Genomic DNA, 8233 nt, shown 5'->3' on the forward strand with positions numbered 1-8233 from the left:
TGCTTACTTTGTCATTTTGTGAAAAGAAATATACAAAATACCTGATCCCGTTAAGTCATTATACAGCTCTTACATAGTCACATTAACGCTTAGGAAATTATAATATTGCAATATCACTTTAGAGGCAAGGTAGTTTAAGAATGGTTCACGAATTGTACACACTGTTGCCTGCATCAATGATAATTTGGATTGAAATGCAGGTTATTTCAGTCAGAAAACACACTTTGTAATAAAGTCAGAAACTTCATAAGAAATTTTTAAATTAACTTTTAATCAATTGCTTAATAATACCTGTTTTGATAACAAATAGGAAAAATAACAGCAGGAAAAATAGAACTGCTGGTCCATTTAATTCTACTTGGAGGCAGCTTCCAGACTTTGTCAAAGTATTGGCAGAAATACAAGGCTAGTCTATCTTCAGCACTGCTTATCCTACCTGTAGACACAGAGTTGAGATACAGGTATTAGAATAGAACAAACTATTCACAATAAAAATATTTGGTATTGGAAGAGCTTGGTTTTGTTTCTTGTATTTTTTGGTGAAGTGCTCTGCCTGCCCTAAATGTGAAACCCAGGGATATAAAATTAGCACTAGATAAAGCCTTTCTATTTTGATTTCTTGACTCTTTTGGTGCAGACTTAAATATGAAATCTGGATATTTCAATAGCAGAATATCCATGTGTTTGCACCATTCACCTTGTAATCACAGGATCTAATATTTCACCACTTTTTTTTCTTTTTGTTTTTCATTTTATTAACAGTCATGCTTGAAAAATAATGGAAGAATTTTTTAGCTGAGGGAATATCATAGCATACCAGGTTGGAAGGGACCTCAAAGATCATCTGGTCCAACCTTTCTTGACAAAAGCACAATCTAGACAAGATGTCCCAATAGGCAGTCCATCTGAATCTTAAGAGAGTCCTATGCTGGGGAAAGCACCACTTCCCTGGGGAGAATATTCCAATGGCTGATTGTTATTATTGTGAAAATTTTTTCTCCAATGTCCAGTTGGATCCTTCCCAGGAATAACTTGTACCCCTTACCCTTTGCCTTTTCCACCTGACTTCCTGTAAAAAGGAAGTCTCCATCTTCTTTATAGCCACCCTTTAAATACTGGAACATGGGGCTAAGGTTTCCCCTAAGTCTTGTTTCTCAAGGTTGAACAGACCCAGCTCTCTCAGCCTTTCCTCATCTGTCAGGCTTCCCAGTCCTTTGTTCATCTTTGTGGCCCTTCTCTGGGTCCCCTCTAGTCTGTCCACAGATTTTTTTATTTAGTGGGGACCAAAATTAAACACAGTATTCCAGATATGTCCTGACCACTACTGAGTAGAGTGGGATAATGGTTTCTTTGTCTCTGCTGGTGATGCCCTTTTTGATGCAGCCCAGCATTCTCTTGACTACTTTGCCAAGGCAGCAGCACACTGCTCACTCATATTGAACTTCTTGTCCACCTGCATCCCCAGGCCCCTTTCCAAAGAGCTGCTCTTCACCAGGTAGATCCCAGCTGGTGCTGCACTCCTGGATTATGTTTTCCCAACTACAAGACCTTACACTTGTCCTTGTTGAACTTCATGAGGTTTTCAGTGACTTGAGAATGAAAATATAATCAAATCTTAGAAGCAACCCTAAATATTTATGGCCATCTCTGTTAATGTAAATGCTGCTTACTGCAGCTGTTAAGCTTTTCATGATTTCTATTTTTTTTTTTGTTTTGGTTTGTTTGGGGTTTTTTTGTTTGGTTGGTTTTGTTTTTTTCTTTTTTTTTTTTTTTTTTTTTTCTGTCTAGGGAGTAAAAGCACAGGTCCTGACTTGTTTTATACTCAGATAAACATCTCTCATCTTCTAGATATCTGCAACAATAGATTCATAAGTGATAATAGTTCATCTAATATACTGAGAATAATATGATCAGGTCTATTCTTTTGTTAATTATTTCTCAGAATTTTGTTTTTACAATGCTGAGCATTATATTCTGAATTCCCAAGAAATGCCATATAAACTACCAAGCCTTTCCACACAATAAACTTCTTGTAATGATCTCATATTTTCTAGGAGGTATTTGTCTACCTCATAAAATCATCACAGAACAACACAATTGGCAACTTCTGTTCTGCAAAAGCAGATTATAATGGCAGGTCAAGGTTAACACATATTGGCAGAGCTTTGTGAGGAAGTTTGTAATTCTTCTTCTGACTTCCCATTTCTAAAAAATCACTTAATATGATTATTCCAGGATTCATATTTTCTGCTTATGAGTTACACAATAAGCTAAATAAAGGCTATGTATGCTTTGTGATAATATCATTATAAAATATTGTAATCACTGCATACATAGTATGGAAATAGTATATTTGTATATAATAGTATAAATAATGTGGTATAACAAAATAATCTATACTCTCCTGTCATAACTGTTGAATATTCTTTGAGCTGTTATGTTTGCAGTGTTTCCTCCTTATGTCCACTTTAAGCACACTATGATAGCTCTGGCCTCTCTGAGTCTTTTTTAGTCCTGTTCTCAAATATTCTTTACATGTCATGAATTCTTCAGTGCAATATTTTTTTCCTTTCTTTTTCTTTTTTTTTTTTTTTTTTACAAATTAACAGCTTCAGAGTCAGGATTTGCTTTGCAATCAATGAGAAATAGCACACTGAATATTGAGTAACAATTGTTACTCAATAACCGTGACAAGAATAATCCATTTTACAAGTCCCAGCATTTGGCTTGTCTATCCTCTCAAAACTGCTGAAAGATAAGGGCATCAGCCAGTTAACAGAGGTGTGAATAATGACTACAACTAATGAGACATACCACAAAATCTGGACTTTTTCAAGTAGTTGGCTGCTATTATCCAATCAGAATACAGAGGACTTTTTGGTATGGAAATGTTTCATAAACTGTCAATTAGTGATTTTTCTTTCCTTCTGACTGCCTGACAATCCTTTCAAGGCCATTCCATATGTTCTTTTTCTCACTCTATAGGCAGCATACAGTGGATCAATTTTTTTTTCCCCAGAAATTAGCCGTGTTCATAATTTGGAAATGTTTCTAGAAAATTATTACTCCAACACTGATCTATATTGCATTTTGAATGGGAAATGATTTTTTGAGATAGCATTGTTGCAGTTTTTTATGATATAGTTGTTCTGCACTTCTTTCACAGCAAGAATCTAATAATATAATGTGTCTTCTGAAGAACACATTAAAATGACATTATGTGATCAGGATGCCAATTATAGTATGACTAAAGACTAGCTATCAAGCTACAGAAAGTCAGTAATTGTGCTGATATAAATATAATGTTTATATGTCCTGAGTAGAAAAAAATTAATCCCATTTTATTACTTACATACAATTATTGACAAAACACTTAGGCATACATTTTCAAAGTGTTGTATGAGTTTTTAGCTGCATGACTCCCATTTAAGTCAATCGGAGTCACATAGTTAAAACCGCATGCAATGTTTTGAAAAATTACCACAGAGAAACCTCTCTTATTGCTTAGCTGCACAAACAATTTTATTCTCTAGTAGTTCTTTCACATGGCATGCTAGTAGCGCTGGCTGTCAGTAGTCTCATTAAAAAAAACCCACATTTACAGGCCTTCAAATATGGTGGTCTATATATATGCAGATTTCAAAAATAATAACATGATTTGTACTTCTATTGTTTCTTTCATCTGTTACAGGCCGGTGCTTTAAAGCTATTATTTAATTATGCCTCACATCACTGCTCCAGGTGGGTGCACTGGTAGCTGCCACCTTTGGCGGCTAACACGAGGAGACAAGGTGAGACAGTGGAGGAATAAAGAATTGAACCAGCCCAGTACCAGGTCCTTGGTCCCTTGTTCCAGCTATGAAATACTCCCAACCCACAGAGATTCATTGTTCGATAGTATGTAATGCATATGAAATGCTAACATTAATTGGAAATGGCACCAGAGTGACCTCACTTCAGTCTATTGAGGTCTGATATTGCTTCTTTTCACTCATTAATTCATTAATTAGTTTAAAAGGGCTAATGGAAAACAAAAATATTCCATTTGCCAGGGTGTATCACTGCTGAATATTTATATAATTTTTTATTATTCATGTGGGATCATAAGTGCTTAACAGAAAAGTCATTGTGAGTTTTCCTTGTTGTTGAAATAAACACAATACAGAATTTTTAAAACACATCAATTTAAAGGACTGATGGGATCTTCTCTATAATTTGTCTTTGGGAGGCTAAAGAAGCTCTAGGAAAACAGTTTTATGAACAGCTTAGTATATTGACAGACATCACAACTCAAACACTTCCATTATGCATTGATGGCCTCAGCAACTTGCAGCAAGAGCAGAATGGCATCATATGAAATCTTTGTGTTTAATATAGTTCTCTCTTAGGCAAGAGATTTGTACATGTTCTTTGATTAAATGAAGCACACAAATAAAGTACTGATCATTATTAGTACCTATATATAAAAATAGTAACTAATGTTTTTATGTACATGCTTAAGAAATTGAAAAATTTTAAATTTACCATTAGCTAGGGTGTTAAGTTCATCAATCTGGAGTTTTGGGTATAGAGCTTTTTGTTGAGACATATGTATATATTATATACTTTCAATAAGTATTTTTTAGATTCATTTCAGTTCTTCAGAAACACAGACTTTCCGGGACAAAAGAGTTAGCTTTGTCTGGCAGATATTGGTTTATTCTTGTGAATTGAGATGCATCCAGATTTTCATAAACTGTAACTGGCCTCTTTATAAACAGAAATATTAGCCACACCTAGGTTTCCTTAGAACAGAAAATATAAATTAGTGCAAAATAAAGGTCATAATGATTAAATATTTTCACAAAATAAAAACTAAAATTGAATAAGATTCCATTTACCATCCTATTTTATTTAACAGCAAGACATTTTTCATGTTTGACTGCAATAGTATTACCATGCTCTAAGACAAAAAATTGTTTTTTCTAGTCAATTGTACTCTTGTGCCTTTGTTGCTTGTATTTCTATCCACATTGAGTGCATTACCCATTGTTAAATGATTGATAAAAATTGTTAAATAAGGCAAACACTATATTCAGTGTAGTGTAATGAGGCCTATCAAGCAGGAGAAATACTTCTCATCGTGATATTAAAATTAAATGTAGCATTTTAAAAATTCTTGACATAAATAAAGAGGTTATTTATCTGGACCAATGCTTTTTCTGTAAGCCCAGTGTTCTGTATAAGTCATTGCTAAAGCACATATTTTACTATGTAGAATACCTTAATTTTCTTCTTCTCAAATGCATTTTGAACTTGCAATCATTAAACATAACATAGTCTGCAATTGTATGGCTTTCCTATGTAGGGCTGTAACAGCTACTGCAGTCTTATTTCGCATGTAGTTTTGCATATCCATAAGAATTTGATTTTCCACATAAAATGTGATACATCCACTCATATTTAATTGTCTACGGTAAACACAGTTTTATTTCTGACTACATTAAAATACTGAATTTAGCAGCTTTCTCTGTGTGCACAGTTACCCACACACCCTTCCTTTCCCCTCCAGTTCTAATCAAAAATATTCCCAAGCTAAAGGAAAATAACAAACTAGCAGGCATAAGACATGTAGTACCTGTCATCAGTGTACAAAGCAATGATGCAGCCAGTATCACATCCAGTTGTCTTTGGTTACTTTACCTGATGACAAAATAGTCAAGGACAGCTGAATCCCTTGAAATGAGTTTACATTAAGCCTCAAAAGCAGACTTTTGGACCAGTGCCTAAATACTTGCCCATTGTAGTTGCATAGCAAATATAAGGTCTATCTCTGAATACCACTGACTGTTTTTTTAATTTTAAATCTACTGGTTTCATCTTTCTAATGATGTTGCTCTACTCTTTTGAAACTGACCTTTAATATAAAATTCTCTGTCATACCTTATTTAGACTGTGACAGAGATTTTGTCTGTCACAAAATGCTGCCATGCTTTTCACAGAAACTTTTATCTTAATGTAATCAGTAATGTTTCCTGTTTTGTTAAATGATTTTCTCTGTTTTCTATATATTTATTATTTTTAAATTTATTAAAACAATTCCTTCAAATATTGATGTAGGAGCATGGATCAATAGTTACTTACTCACCTTAAGTGCTAGATTATGGAATAGAATTCATCTGTAAAAGTAAAGATGATGTACTATTATCAATGTCTTTGAAAATCTGAAATCTTCTTCTACCTTAGCTTTCATAACTGTTCTTCATGGTATACGTTCTCCTCCTCAAGGAAGTCCCTTAATTGTTTTTTGTTTGTTTGTTTTTAGTAGTTCCTTTTAGTAGTTCCTTCTCCTTAGCTTGTGATAGATAAGACTTCAAAATCGAAATCTTCATAAATTCTCATTTCCCTCTTAGCTCCTTCTCTCATTTATCTATGATGTTATTTCCTGAGAGAATTTCAGCTATATAGAAGGGCAGATGGTTCACAAACTCCATTTCTTGTGGTTCATTTCCATTCAGTCCTGCAGAGGAGCCTATTTCACATCTCCTTTTTGTTTCTCTGTTCCTATTCTTATAAAAACACAATCCAGTGAAAATGAGACAGTTTACTGGCAACCAAGTAAAATAAAAACTGTATTATAACTTTTGCTGTCAAAGACCAATCTATATTCTTAATTCCAAACCACCTAGGGACACCTAAGCAACATATCAGCAAGTAGGTACCATAACGTCCCAACAGGAGTTCATAATGCTAAAACCAAGGGTTCTTTCCTTCTTTTTTTATATAAATTACTTGCCTAATCTTATCTAATGACCTCCAAATCTGTAATGTATTTAAGTTCACTGAAACTTTGTGAAACACGCATCCTATAATTTAACTAAGGTTCAGTGAGATTAATTGGTTTAGGAAAGGCCACATAGGAAGATGATGGCAGAGAGAGTAACCGATAATAAATCCTTTAATTAACAACATATAATAACATATATATTCTCTGTTCATAATTGCATATACACAGCAGGCCTACAATGTAATTTTCTTTTTTGGTTCTGAGGAGAGTTTTTTCAGAGATTAAAACAGTCATTTAATACAAAAAACTCTAAGACAGCAGTGATGATGTTTAGCTGCTTTTGGGGTTATGCAGTAGAGGACTGATGTTTTTCCAGAACTGAAGATTTTGAGCTTAAATTTGTAATGCTTTTTATGAATCTGCGCCTCAGTGATTTAAGAATTTAAGTTTAATTTTCAGTGTAGAAAAAAATTTACGGAAGAGCCTAAGCCTTTTTATGTTTTCAAAAATAAAATTTTAATACAAAATTCACAAACAACATCATCATTTTCTATGTTATGCTATTATCTTTAGGTAGACAACAGTTTTTTGGGAGCAGGGAATCCAGCTGTATGTAGTTATCTCCACTTGAAACCTAGGACTCATAGCCCTGAATCCTCTCCATGTTCTTAAGAAAAAGAATCTCCAGAATGCTGCAACCCAAGGATGGTCAGTTTTATTTTCAATAATAGTGGTTGTCTGGTGGTATATTTAAATGTAGACAAGTAATTTAGAGAAGTGGGATCATATCATGTTTATACTTCAGTGGGATAAAATTAAAGTTCGATTTTTTCATGGTTGTCCTTCCATGTAGACTCATAGGATCATAGAATAGAAACATAGAATCATTAAAATTAGAAAAGTGCTCCAAGATCATCAAGTCCAACTTTTGACTGAACACCACCATATCAACTAAACTATAGCAATAAAGGTCACATCCAGTCATTTCTTGACCACTTTCAGTAACAGTGACTCTACCACCTCCCGGGGCAGCCCATTCCAACAGGCTTGACCAGCCTTTCAGTGAAAAAATTATTCCTGATATCCATCCTGAACCTCCCCTGGCACTTGAGGCCATGTCCTCTTGTCCTGTCTCTAGTTGCCTGGGAGAAGAGACAGATATGCACCTGGCTACAACCTCCTTTCAGGTAGTTGAAGAGGCCAATAAAGTCTCTCCTGAGCCTCCTTTTCTCCAGGCTAAATAATCCTAACTCCTTCAGCCATTCCTCACAGGATTTAATCTCTAGACCCTTCACCGTCTTTTGTTGCCCTTCTCTGAGGTTGCTGTAACACCTCAATGTCTTTCTTGAACTGAAGGGCCCAGAACTGGACATAGGACTCAAGGTGTGACCTCACCACTGCCGACTACAGGGAGATATCACTGCCCAGGCCTGCTGGCCACACTATTTCTGACACAGGCCACAATGC

General features: G+C 34.8%; 1 long non-coding RNA gene across 1 annotated transcript; it reads right to left on the reverse strand.

Annotated features, from left to right (window-relative positions):
- Positions 1-215: 215 nt before the first annotated feature.
- On the reverse strand, positions 216-6544 carry LOC135415297 (uncharacterized). The gene is made up of 3 exons (XR_010431062.1): positions 6128-6544; positions 4525-4784; positions 216-436 (listed from the first exon to the last, which is right to left on the reverse strand). It is a non-coding gene; the product is annotated as an uncharacterized LOC135415297 (long non-coding RNA).
- Between the last annotated feature and the right edge of the window lie 1689 nt (positions 6545-8233).

The sequence above is a fragment of the Pseudopipra pipra genome, chromosome 5 (genome assembly GCF_036250125.1).
Source record: "Pseudopipra pipra isolate bDixPip1 chromosome 5, bDixPip1.hap1, whole genome shotgun sequence".
Taxonomy (NCBI): Eukaryota; Metazoa; Chordata; class Aves; order Passeriformes; family Pipridae; genus Pseudopipra; species Pseudopipra pipra.